The 14,093-nt window shown below is 40.5% G+C and overlaps 1 protein-coding gene across 1 annotated transcript in view; it reads right to left on the bottom strand.

The window, feature by feature from the left end:
• STAG2 (STAG2 cohesin complex component) overlaps positions 1-13,588 on the bottom strand; it is a 128,717-nt gene extending 115,129 nt beyond the window's left edge. Inside the window, exon 1 of the mRNA XM_061137110.1 lies at positions 13,359-13,588. The gene's annotated coding sequence lies outside the window, so the exon portion shown is untranslated. The remainder of the gene's footprint in view (positions 1-13,358) is intronic.
• Positions 13,589-14,093: the final 505 nt, after the last annotated feature.

Raw genomic sequence — 14,093 nt, 5'->3', positions numbered from 1 at the left:
ACATGGGACTCTAACCAGTTCGCCTGGGTGTCACATCAAGTCTCCACCACTTTCCTAGGTATGTGTCCTTGGGCAATTTTACCTTTTTGTTCTGCACCTCTGTTTTCTCACCTGTCAACAGGATACAGTAATAGTACCTACCTCATAGAGTTGTTGGAAGAATAAAATGGGTCTATTTTTTAAATCACTTTTATTTCAGTGCCTAGCATATAGAGTTACATTGGATTAGTAGTAGTAGCATGAAAGTAAATAGAAAAAAAAAGTAAAAAAGAAATCATCAAAACAGTTTTACTTTCAATGGAGGATTTTAGAAACTATGAAGTTATTGGAGATAGAAAAATAACAAAAAAGAAGTACTGGAGAAAAATGAAAAACAGAAGAAAAAGACAGAAGATCACAAAAGTAGCATCATGATGTTACTTGGATTTAGACCAATTTACCACTGTCCTTTAGTAGGAACACTACCAGTGAGGCATATGCCAATGATGCTTTGGATAACATTTTGTTTCATAGTTTATTTTACAAGAAGTTTAATTTCTTAATCAGATGTCGTTTTACTGAGAATTACAACAAATTAAATATAACAAAATTTATCATCCTCCCCCACTCAACACTCTTTCAGGTGTTATTTGATGCTTATTATAAAACATGAAACACATCACATGTAACTTCAGATTGAAAGTAATTTATTCCCTATCAGCTGTTGGTAGAAAATAAGGCTTCTCCTACCTAATTTCCGAACATTTTCTGACTACTTCAAGTTTAACTTCCTCAGTCTCATCAATTTAAGATTCCTGCCCCCTCCCTCATCTCCCCCCCAAAAGTTATCACTACACAAGTCCACAAATCATCCCACTGGGAGGCAGTGTATCACCATGTAAAGAAGTGTGCTAGAAACAGGCAAAACTGGACTCAAAAGCAGGCACTGCCACTCACGAACAAGCTGAGTGAACTTGGGCAGGTCACTTAACCATTTTGAACCTCAATAAATGAAAATACCACCAACTACCTCACACATGTCTTTTTAAGAAATAAAAATGATTAAATGTTAGGGAGCCTTGCCATGTAATAGATTCTATAAATAATATCCTGCAGACATATAAAGTTTATCATTAATGCAAAGCCAACTAGAGAAGACTGACTACTACTCTTTCAACATGAGAACTTTTTTTCTCAACATGAGAACTTTTTAAAATGAGGTATTAATAATGTGATTTCAATGCAAGTTTACATTTCTAGAAAACCCAAGGTTTTAATTACCATTTGAGAATCTGTATACGTATTACACAATGGGACAATTCAAAATCACATAAAAACATAATTCCTTGTCTGAAAAAGGTAAACTACTTATAAGAAATAAACTGAGGGACATCCCTGGTGGTCCAATGGCTAAGTCTGTGCACTTCCAATGCAGAGGGCCCAGGTTCAATCTCTGGTCAAGGAACTAGATCCCATATGCTGCAACCTAAAGTTCACATGCCACAACTAAAAAGATCCCGCATGCCACAATGAAGACCCAGCAAAGCTAAATAAAAGGAAATAAATATTGTACATATAAGCACTACGTATTTATACATACAATAATCATCTCTCATGTGACGTTTGCTACTTTTCTGCAGCAACCTGGATAACTGTTCCTGTCTAACTTCGAAGATTTACGAACTATTTCCCTACTAAACAATCTTTTCTAATACAATCCTGTATTGTCCACATAACCCCTATGAAATTTAAGTATATTTAGAACATCCAAATATGAATGCAACTACTGAATATTCCTCAATGAATAGTAGCACTTTATCCACTGACACATGTAATCAAAACTCCAGAAAGTACATATACTCAAGCTGGAAAAATCCATTTGTCATTGAAAATTTGCTTTTGAAAAACATACCTTCAAGTTTCTGCTTCCCTGCCAGCCATAGCTACCACCACTTCCTCAATTCTCCTGCCAGGAATAAAGTCTAAGGAATGTCTTTTGGCCTGAATGAGTGGTGGAAACAGGGAGGGACATATCCCAAAGGAAAAATATTATGGCTTTGCTAATATTTCCTACATTTTCTCTACTTCTTTAACATAGAAGGGAAATTCTCCAAGGTTCATATTCTTAACTATCTTTAATACTACTTCTGTAAGCCACAAAAAAAGGCCTTTTTCAGTAAGAGGATATTAACTGTGTTCTTTGTAGTAACATTCTAATCATCGTACCGTTTGCAAATTAGGTACCAGGCGAGAGATACCTTGGTGGAGGGTGGGAAAATTCTTCCTTTTGAAGACAAAAAGGTTAGAAATCCAAGAAGAGTGTATCATACATCACAATCCTGAAATGGAAATTCTACCTTAAATATACCAAACCTGCATCATCATATATATGTAGAGAATGAATTTAATGAGCATCATATACTGTGACGAAGACATTTCAAGCTAACACTCCAACAAAGAATCCAAAGTCAAAATACAAAACAAGCATAGATAAATTTAAATTCCTATTAAAAAACAAGCATTTAGAACTTGAAATAAAGACACACAAGAGTCCCATATAACAGAGTGATTGCTGATTGCCTCTTTTTCTTTTACACAGAAGCACACTATCAATCAGAAGGTCTCAACCTTTAGATAACAGTGACTGGTTATAGGAGATGATCATGGACTCTTTTAACTTAGTTTATTAACAACCACTAAAGACTGAAGCATTCCAGTGCTCTAACAACAGTCTTCAATTGTTATTTTCCCCCAAAGCTTTTCAGAGTAGTCCTTATTTTTAAATACTTGTCACTAATCTTAAATTAAGGACACTATCAAAACTGCAAATAGCTACTGGTTTTAACATAGTATTCCTTAATATATAGTAATTCCAGTACACAATGTTCTCAAAAAGGGTTATTTTTGAGCATTTTGGGGTGATAAAACCCAAATGACAATGCTGAGAGCAGACTTTGTAGTTTACAACTGTATATCCCATCCCTGAAGGCACTTTATCTACCAGTTGATACAACAAACGAACTCCTGAGAACTTGAATAAATGCATAGCTATACATTTTGTTGGGCTTCCCTGGTGGCTCAGCTAGTAAAGAATCTGCCTGCAATGCAGGAGACCTGGGTTCAATCCTTGGGTTGAAAGATCCCCTGGAGAAGGGAAAGGCTGCCCACTCCAGTATTCTGGCCTGGAGAATTCCACGGACTGGGGTCCATGGGGTTGCAAAGAGATGCACACAACTGAGTGACTTTCACTTCACATACATTTTGTACATTAATTTCACAGGGGTCTCACACCTCTACCTTATCCGTGGCCCCAGATTATAAAACCCCACAATAACTTTTTAAAAACACCATCTGTATTAATTTTATGTAATAAATCACATCCACAAAATAACCTTTTGTCTACCAGTCACTATGAGGTCCACGAATTCCTTCCCCTTGTCAGAAGTGCAGTCCCCCTCCTTCCAACTTCATGATGGCTTTTAGTGAACTCAACAAATGACTTTGAAAACTGAATCCGTGCATGCTCAGTTGCTTCACTTGTGTCTGACTCTTTGCGACCCCATGGACTGCAGCCTGCCAGACTCCTCTGTCCATGGGATTCTCCAGGCAAGAATACTGGAGTGGGTTGCCATTCCCTTCTCTAGGGGATCTTCCCGATCCAGGGATTGAATCCGAGTCTTCCTTTTTTCCTGCATTGGCAGGCAGATTCTTTACCACTGCGCCACCTGGGAAGCCCTAAAAAACTGAATGAAAGTGAAGTCGCTCAGTCGTGTCCGACCCTTTGCGACCCCATGGACTGTAGCTTACCAGGCTCCTCTGTCCATGGGATTTTCCAGGCAAGGCTACTGGAGTGGGTTGCCATTTCCTTCTCCAGGGGATCTTCCCAACCCAGGGATCAAACCGGGGTCTCCCACACTGCAGGCAGACACTTTACCTTCTGAGCCACCAGGGAAGCAAAAACTGAATAGACCTACTTAATAACCGCTCAGTTGTTTATATAGTGACACCAACAAAACTTTCAAAAGTGAACTAGCTAGGGGGAAAAAAAACAAATTCCTCAATGAAATAAAATAACAGCTAAGTATGAAAATAAAATGCAAAGTCCTCTTAAGATCAGCTGTCTACTACTCACTCTCACTAGAAGAAGAAAAAGAGGGAAAAGAAACCTTAGTTTACAAAATAGTAAAATCTGCCATTATGCTGAAATCATTTCTCCAAAGGTTTGAATTCACCTACAGTATTCTTTTTTGGAGGGGATGTACCACAAACATAAACAGACTGGGAATACAAAGCAACTGCAAAAGTTATCAAAAATAAAAGAGAAGTATTAATTTTATGAAGTGACACATTAATCTACAAGACTTAATTTTCAAAATATGGTACAGAATCAGTTGAACTTCAAACAAGTCTCTAAACTAGACCCTTTTCTTTCTTTTCTAATACTACTTCTCCTTAGTCACAAAACTGTATCTCCTTCAGCTATCTTCTAAGAAATTTTCCATCTAAGAACCCCCGTGAAATATCATACAATTCACATTTCCTCCTAAGAAACCCGTAAATGGAGTCTAAACAACGTAAGAAAAACAAACAGATGTAAACAGTAAAAGTAGTTGTCTTGGAGTTTTCTGCTTTTATTTAGGAGGACCTCACTCAGAGAAGTTGCTCTTCAACATTAACACATAGTCATTTAAGTCTGCACTGTCATTTGAAAAGAGCCAACTGGAAATTCTACTGGGTTTTAAAAACACTATATCCTGTCTTTTACTGTGGACCCCATACTGATAAAAACTCCTCCAAAAGAGTAAAAAATAAACTCTAAAATAAGGCAATTTAAATGCCCACATTCACATTCCTGCCCAAAGAAATCTCCAAGAGGTTTCGAATCTCTTCCGACCACTCAATAATTGGGCAAGTTATATGGCCTCCTACCTTTTTGGTTTCCTCTTCTAAAGAGGGGGGGGAGGGCAGGGGTGTTAATCAGGGTCATCATACATCCTAGTTACTCTGGGACAGTCCTACTTTATACAATTATCCTAGCATGCCATCCACTTATTGCCCCTTTCACTCTTCACTCTCAACAGTATGCTGGTTTGAACAATAAATCATATGGTCATCCTACCTCAGAGGGTTAGAAGACTAAATGAGCTAATACACATAAAGTACTTGTAAAAGTGTGTGGCACATAGTAAGAGTCCAGTTAGTGTTAGCTACTGTTAATGTTAGTCACTGTGAAAGACTTCTTACAAAAGGTTTTGAATAATATAATGAACAGAGCTCCTCCAATATTCCTTTTTACAAGTGAAAACTATGCATTTAACTTCCCACATTCAATATTCAATTCTTTAAAACCAAGTAGCACTAACTGCCTAAAATCAACACTAACCAATTTATCCCAAAGATGGCAACAGTATCAACTGCATTCATATTTTATCAAATATACTTTATCATATTTTATTTTGTAGAGGCTATATTAGGGTTACTGACAGGAAAGTAACCATGAAAAGTAAAACCTTGTTTAGCACTAAACCAAGTCCCTTAATATCCTAGGAGCCTTTCTCAATCAGGATTCCTCATGTTATTAACCACAGAACTCAGAAAATGATTTGAGTGACAATTTCCTGAATTCTCCCAAGAGTAGTACAGAGCTAGTATCTTTCTGGATGCAAAGGGAGAAACTACTTCATTATACACAATGGACACCTTGGGGCATAATTCTGTGGTAGAACACCAGTGGTCCTTGGGACTACCAAGGGGAAAATATGGATGAAAAGACTCAATATTGAGTCTGGGTAGAAAACTATCACCTGGAAAAATACTTCCTACAATCATTAAGAAAATAATTAACATAAAATATACAAATCTGACTTATGGCTGTGAAAAGCACTCATATATTCAGTTTTACCACATCTCCACTAATTTACCTTAGGCCAGACATACAATATCTAGCATTCCTTCAGATTAGAAAAGTTCCAGTTATAGTTTATGAAAAGCAGGAAGGAGAAAGAGGAAAAGCAAAGAAAACTGAGACCAAGATTCTGATCACTACTGAACGAAGTAACTCAGGGCAGCAATATTAACTATTACCTGATTAAAAAAATAAGAACAAGAAATTTTAATTAAGTGGAAAGATAAACTAGAATAAAAAGTAGAAACAAAAAAAAAGTAGAAACAGAGAAGGTATTAATACTTAGAAGAAAATATTTTAAGATAACATTAAACAACAACTACATAACCAATCAGAGCAGTAAATTATGAGAGTCACCTAAATTCTCATTTTAAAGCACATGATAAACATGCTGAATGACTGGGGAACTATTCTCAGACACATTTAGCCTCCATTCTATATAGAGACTAAATGAGAAGAAAAAAATATTAGTGAAACTATTCTGTATACATAGTATGACCCCCCCCCAATCAAGAATACAATTCAACACATCTCATCTAAAATAATAATAAAAAAAAATTATCCCGCAAACCTCTGCATAATGAGCTTACTCAAATCTAAAGCTCAGATTTATTTAACTATTTAACCTTTCAGTATAAAACACAATGTAGACCCTTCATCAGGCAGCAACTCATCAAATCCTGTATTAAAAAAACCTGCATTTACCCTGTATGATACATTTAAAAAACTCATTTCATAACACTGAAAAGATACATGCTTTCTGGTGATAGATATCCCAAGACCTAACCAAGTTAAGAGAAACTACTGAGCTTAACAAAAAAGTACAAAGGTTTTGAGGCCAGACTACTTTGGGTATGAATTCAGATTGTCAATTATTATTTTGTGACAAGTCACTTATTCTCCCAGAGCCTCAATTTCTCCATCTGTAAAATGACAACCATCTATCTTGCAAGGTAGCTGAGAAGTTTTAAACAATACATGCTAAAACACATAGTACAATTATTGGCATTTAAGTCATTCAAGTAGCAACTAAATGAAGAGTTTCTTAGAAGAGCTCAGGACTCAACAAGTTATAGGTCAAATCCCACTAAAACAAATCCCAGGTTTGTTTTAAAACATTAAACAAACATTAAAACATTAAAACAAATCCATGCAAAAGTGTAAACAGGACTTCCTTTTTTCTCTTCCAACAATGTTCAACAGTATTTTAGGAATATGTATTATATATATATATTTATATTCTTGGAGTTGTACATTAGATTATCCAGAATTTATAGAAATCTCTCTAGTTTGTCTCATCAAGCCTAGTCCTGTATTTTCCAATTAAAATTACAAAAAAGAACAGACCATCAACATTATTCACCATCCCCTCGTTTCAGGGAGAGAGTGGGGCTTAAGGGGAGAGGGTGGGGCTTAAATCAATTTCAATAATATCCAGACTAGACTAACCATAGGTAAAGACTTGTTTTCCTCTGGTTATCACCAAAGATAGAACTATAGCAAGCATACATTAAAAATACAGTTCAGGTAGCAGATTACCATAGTTGATAAAGAGATGTAGTTTTTTAAAATGTACATACACAAAAAGGGCTTCCCTAGTGGCTCAGTAGGTAAAGAGTCTGCCTGCAATGCGGGAGAGCCGTGTTCAATCCCTGGGTCGGGAAGATCCCCTGGAAAAGGAAATGGCCACCCACTCCAGTATTCTTCCCTGAAGAATTCCATGAACAGAGGCGCCTAATGGGCTACAGTCCATGGGGTCACAAAGAGTCGGACACGACTGAGTGACTAACACACACAAAAATTAAGACTCCACCAAGCAACACCTCTCATACTGACAAAACATAAAATCTGGTTAAATTAAACACAAAGCAGGTGACTCAGGAGACTGGGGAAAAAAAAAAAAAAGCTGACAATTTTGCTTTCTCACGTATCTTTGCCAAAGAGAACATGCGATAACCACCACTCATGATAGCCAGAGATATAGAAAATTATTATACAGGAAGAGTACTGAACCACAAATTACAAGTCCTAAATATGTACCAAATGTAGAAATTACAAAACTAAAATACATGTAAAGAACTTTTAAAATAATCTGAATCTTTAAAGTTTCGTCTTTACTCTCTAATAATTGGTAATGTTTCAATATATACTGACACCCGTAGGTAACCTGGACTATCCCTTGTCTTTGCTATGCTCCCCAACTCCCAAAATAGTTACAGGATAGTGCTCCATTACACAATGAACTGGTGTGTTCAGGTCTTTGAATAATCTAACAGTAATGTCAAAGTACTAACACAAGACCAGTTTTTTAATATGTGAGACACAAAAAGGTCACAACATTAAAGAGCTATGAACCTTATCCCAGTGATATGTAAAAGATCACTGTGTCCATCTAATGTAAATTTTAAGCTCAAAACTGCAGCATCAAAAACTGAAGACCTCCATCTATTATAAAGAACCCAAAGCAGAAATATGCTATTCACTGTTTACTCCCTTCGCACACATGACTGCGGATGGCATCAGTTAAACATGCAGAATATTAAGCATTACTAAACTGTCCAAGGCATATTTTCACACTGAACCCTATATTCCCAAAGGATAATTTAAGTCTAAGCCTGTCTCCCACCCTAACCCATCCATTTTAATTCACAGATTCTCATTAAGGTTGAAAAAGAAAACAATGAAAAAATCACGTATAACTTAATTTCATTAAAATCTTGAGTGCTTGGACTTAAAAAAAAAAAAACTAAACAGATTTCAAAGTTGCCAAACTCATAATTTGTTGCTTTAATAGTTTAGCTCTTGCTTCACCACAATAAAATAAATCAAGTCACAATCCTCATCATCTATTTAAATTATTTGCATACAAATTAGAGTTCAAAATATATACTGTCTTCTCTCAACAGCTTTCTAAGGCTAAAATGATGAATATGTAAATATATAAACAGACTAATATTAACAATTATGAAATGTCTGTCCCCAGCCTAGGGTAATTTTTGCTTTAATATATGATTAGGGAACACACATCACCAAATAGAAAAATCAAATATCCGTTATTTTGGGTTCCCTTTAAAGCTTTGACATACATTCAAAAATACATCTTATAGGGTGAAAAAACCTGCCACTGAATAACACAAAATTGCAGAAAATAATGTGCTTAATTTCAAATAATTTACAAATTCTTTGTAGGAGCAATTTACAAATACACTAAGGAGACTGAGGGTTTTAATGTCAATGCATTTTTACTGTTGATGGGCAGTGGTCAGATGTTCTTAACATAAAACATTAAAATATTTTACACATGAATTGTTAACTATATATAGCACCAAATGGCTAAAAGTGGCGGGAAAAGTGAAAGTGTCAGTCCTGTCCCTCTCTGCAACCCCACTGACTGTAGCCTGCCAGGTTCCTCTGTCCATGGAATACTCCAGGAAAGAATACTGGAGTGGGTAGCCATTCCCTTCTCGAGGGGATCTTCCCAACTCAGAGATCGAACCCAAGTCTTGCATTGCAGGCAGATTCTTTACCGTATAAGCCACCAGGAAAAGTGGGGGGAGGGGAGCTTTAACTCATGTTATATGTAAACATTCATTTTCAGATCAATTTTTTAAAACCCCACCCCACCCCCAACTGCCAGTCTGATACCTTAAAATGCTATAGTTATTTCACAGTGGGAAAGAATAGCTAATAAGTACATTTATTTTTCAATCCTCTTCTCTACCCATTCATTAAACACCAAATACTGGAACAGAATTCAACTCTTACCTCGATCTTCTTACCAGGAATGCTCCCTAGGGCACCCAAATCTCTTCCACTGTCACTTATTCCAACTGCCAAAGCCCCTCCTATTAATAGTAAATCCCTTTCATACTGACACACTGGAACTCCAACTTAATGAAATAGACACCAAGCAGAATTTACAAAATTTGCTCATGGAATTTTCCTATTTTCAAAGGATTAAAAAAGAAACTACAAGTAGACCAAATTCAGACTAAGTATTTAAAGTTCAATCAATTTGTAAGCATTTATCTTGTTTATTCTATACTGGTTCAATTTAAATATTTTTTGAGTTTGTAAGTCAGACATTGTGTAATTACTTATACACAAGGCCAAGTTTCTCATGCAAATAATATGTAAATATAAACTTAAGTCATTACACCAAAATTGCAAGATAATTTGAATTTCTTCTTCAAAATTTTCTAATTATGGAAACATTCAAGTGCACGAGAAAGTAGGGAGAATAATAGTACAATGAGCTCTCCCGTACTCATCACCCAGCTACAACCACCAACTCAAGGCCACTTTTGTTTCATCTCTACCTCCCACCTCTCCCCCAATTATCTTCAGAAAATAATTGAGGAAGACACTGTACTAAGTACAGAGAAAAATCGAAAGATAATAAAAGTATCAAAAACTAGCAAGAAGTCAGAATTTAGCAATCTAACTGTACAGCTACCCCATACAACTGCTTGTTAGTTAGGTTGGAAAATTTTCTTTAAGTTCAGATTTTTTTAAAAAGGGAAATAACCATCTTTAAGAATCTAATGAAGTCAGTAAGATCCAAAGGACACATTTAAAATTACATCTAACAGGGTAAACAGGAATATGTGATGAAAATGAACTTAAACATGAACAATTAGCTTGCATTCACGTAGCACCTTAGCTCAAAACGAGAAAAAGCACACTATTTAACATAATGTGTCATAAAACTACAATTCAATCACTCGAAAAACCGCTGAACAGTTATGCCTTAACTGGCCCTTCGGATTCCTAATTATAGATTGATATCAGCGTAGGGGGAAAAAAAAAAAACAGGCATTTCAACGTAAGAGGTTTAAAATGCTCAAAATTAACCCCACCTTTCGTTGGAAAATATATAAAAGCAAATCTAAACTATCTGAATTCTATCTCATTAAAGAGAAATGTATGCACTTTACAGGGCCGATTTTTTTTTTTAATAAGTTCACATATACCCTTAAATGCAACGCGCTAGGCTCCGGATAGAATTAGGAGACCGCCTCCTGCTTTTGCTCCCAACCAATACGCAGAGAGAGAAGGTTGGCAGGAAAGTGCTGCGAGGACAGTAACAAACACCAGCAGCTCCCGAGCAGGCCCTGCTAGAGCCAGGAATGACGCACTTCGGTAACCCGACTCTTTCTCCCCTCCACCCCCGCCCCCAGCAGCGGTGCTGACACCGCCAACAGCCCGGAGTAGGAAAAAAGACAACAGAAAAAAGGCAGAGGTTGGACCGCACCAGGTTTCATCAAGAAACCTCGATTATTCCTCTTTCGACACTAACCACTAGGACTAAACAGGAAAAGAAGCTTCGTGCTTAAGCAAGTCCCATCATGGTGGTTTAAGAGTCACTAAATTAAGCTGATAATGAGTCCAATCCACAGAGACAAATACAGGGTGTGGCTGCCGTGAAATACGGCGGTCCGTGGGAGAAAAGGGGTATGGAATTTACACTCCCGTGCGAGGGGAAGATGAGGCTTTACGGGGGGGGGGGGACGGGGACGGCCCGCGCATTTTAAGGCACCATCTCAAACCAACACGAGCTTTTCGTTTACTTAAATCTAACCCTACAGATCAAAAGTTTTTAATAGAAACAGCACGTAAACTGTAAATAACCATTTAATCAAATACCATGACCCTCAATTAAAAAACTACATCCAAGAGAAAGGAGGAGGGAGAGGGAAGCGGGGGGGGGGCGGTAGGCAACAACATATAAAACATTTCTAGGCCACGGCGAAGAAAGTCTCACAAACCAGATGAAACTACTAATGCAATACTAAAAATTAAAGCTGGACACTGCAGCATGAAAAATCACACGATAAAACCCATTACAGTTCAGGATTAAAAATAAAATGACATATACACCGAGGAGGAGCGGAAACTAAATGTCGAAAGTACAGCGGTTTATAAAAAAAAAAAAAAAAAAAAACTAAAGGGAAAACAAGACATTCTCGCGACGGGGGAAAAAAGGGGGGCAGAAATCAACAATACGTTTCGAATGTAGGCCAGAAGAAAATGGGAACGGGGCTCAAAGTTTTACGGAACTACTTGATGCTGTTTCCCACACCTTCTCTCTCCCATGGCCCATCCGACCCTTTCCGTCCTAAAATCGCCGTCCACTGATCGCCGGGTACGGGAGAGAAGAAAAAAGAAAGTCAAACCCAAGCAAGAATAAAAGTGTGGAGGGAAAAAGCAGAAGCTGCCTACCTGGGGCAAGGATCAGTTCAGTTCGTGCCTTGAGAAAGACAGTGCGGGTGGGGGTGGGAACGAAAAGCAGCACTAAAACTAAAACAAAAGTGGCGCCAAAACCCCCCAACAAACAGCCTTCCACTCCCGCCCTTCCCCCCTCCTCCCATGCCAGGCAGGCAGGGCCCCCTTCGGGGCAAGGTCTACACGCGGGGGCCAGCACCGCCAGACCCCAACCTCTTTAGCAAATTGTTGCCCGAAGAAAACTGACCGAAGTCGGGCCTCGGAAGGGATGGAGAGATCGATGCCAATCGCTTTCCCCGGCAGTTCCCCCACCACGCGCTGGAGATGACGGGGCGGGGGAGAAGCAGAGGGGCCCGTCACATGAATGTTGTTCCCTCTCTAGGAAGGGAGGAAGAGAGGGAGGGAGGGGAGGGAGGGAGGAAAGGAAGGAGGGGAAGGGAGAAGGGAGGGGGCACGAGGGAAGGGTGTGATCAGAGTAGATTTTCCCTCGCCTCCTCGGTCCGAGGCCCAAATATACACAAGCGAGCCTCCTCGCCTCCCCTCCCCCCTAGGCTCCCAGCACCACCATTTTGCTCTCTTCCTTCCCCTCGCCGCGATGCCGCGCTCTTCCCCCATCCCGCCCGCGGCCGCCCGGCCTGCCTCCCCCCCACTACGGCTCGCACCCCACCCCACCTCCAGTTCGGGCTCTCCCCGGCTTAAGAGCCTGCCGGAGCAAAGGCACCTAAATCTAACGCTACATCGAGAAGCAGAGCCTCCATCTTGCGCTGCTCCGCGTTCTCCATTTTGGGCCACCCATTGGGGGGGGGGGGGGGGTCTCCGTAGAGGCCCCGAGGGAGAGCGGGGCGAGGGAAGGAAGAGAAAACCTTCAGCGAGGGTAGTCGAAAAGAAGAGTCCTGCGGTAGAAAGCCACTCTAGGAGTAGGAGGTAGGGAGGAGAGGGAGGGGGTTGGAAGTTCCTTGGTAGTGTTGAGGGAGCGACTTGGGGAAAGAGGGGAGAAAGAAGGGCCGGGGGTTACGCGGGGACGAGGAGGCTTCTCCCCGGCTTCACTTGGCCGCCCGCTCCACAGCGGGCCCCGCTGGGGGTGAAGGAATAAGAGAAGAAATTAAACGGCAAGAGTGCCCAGTGTCTTTCCCTCCCAACTCCTCTCTCGCGCCCTATTTCAACCACACGCGCCTCCCGGTGGGCCCCGCGCCCTCCGGGTGCCCCTCCAAACTTCTAGAAGCTTCGCCTCCGCCATTTTATAACTTACCTCCCCCCTCAGCGTACACAGAGGCAGCAACGAGACTGTTCGCCTCCCCCACTCCTCCTTCCTGCTTTCTCAGGCCGGGGGCTTCTTCACCCCTGGGCTGGTACAAGATATTTTTCCCTTCCTCTTCTTTTACACCCTTGAATTCTACTCAGGGACGGAAGCTCCCGCGGTTCTAGAGCGGTGGGGGGTTTTGAAAGTGGCGGTCGGATCCGGCGGGTTTTTTTTTTTTTTTTTTTTTTCTCTCTCTCTCTCTCTCTTTTTTTTTTTTTTTTTTTTTTTTGGTGGCGCTTCGGGATTGTTTGGGGTGTTCGCTCTTCGGCGACTTGGAGGCGAATGGAACGCGCAGGCGCCATCTGTCGGCCGCGAACCCGCGCCCGGCTCCCGTTGGGAGGGAGCGTCATCTAGCGGCAGAGAGTGGCCACTGCAACGCCTGGCCCCCTGCCCTCCCACCCAGCGTCCTCCTCCCAATCACCAGCCAATCGGGGTCGACTGCCTCCCGGGTTCAGCGTCTCCGACGCCGCCTTTCAACGAGGCGCCCGTAGGGGCGCGCCGCCGAGTGGGGTAAACAAGGTGCCGTGCCCGCGCCTGACTTACTCATTCGTTGAGCAGCGCTTCCGCCGCGCAGCCGGTCGCGCCGCGTTTCCTCTTTCTTTATTGGGGGGTCGAGGGGAGGGCGGGAGGAATGTCCGGAGGAGCTCCCGCGCTGTGGGAAATCGGAAACTGGGCTCGCCGGGA

Source organism: Dama dama, chromosome X, assembly GCF_033118175.1.
Source record: "Dama dama isolate Ldn47 chromosome X, ASM3311817v1, whole genome shotgun sequence".
Classification (NCBI taxonomy): domain Eukaryota; kingdom Metazoa; phylum Chordata; class Mammalia; order Artiodactyla; family Cervidae; genus Dama; species Dama dama.
Note: the sequence above shows the minus strand (reverse complement) of the source record. Positions and strands in the feature narration are given on the sequence as shown.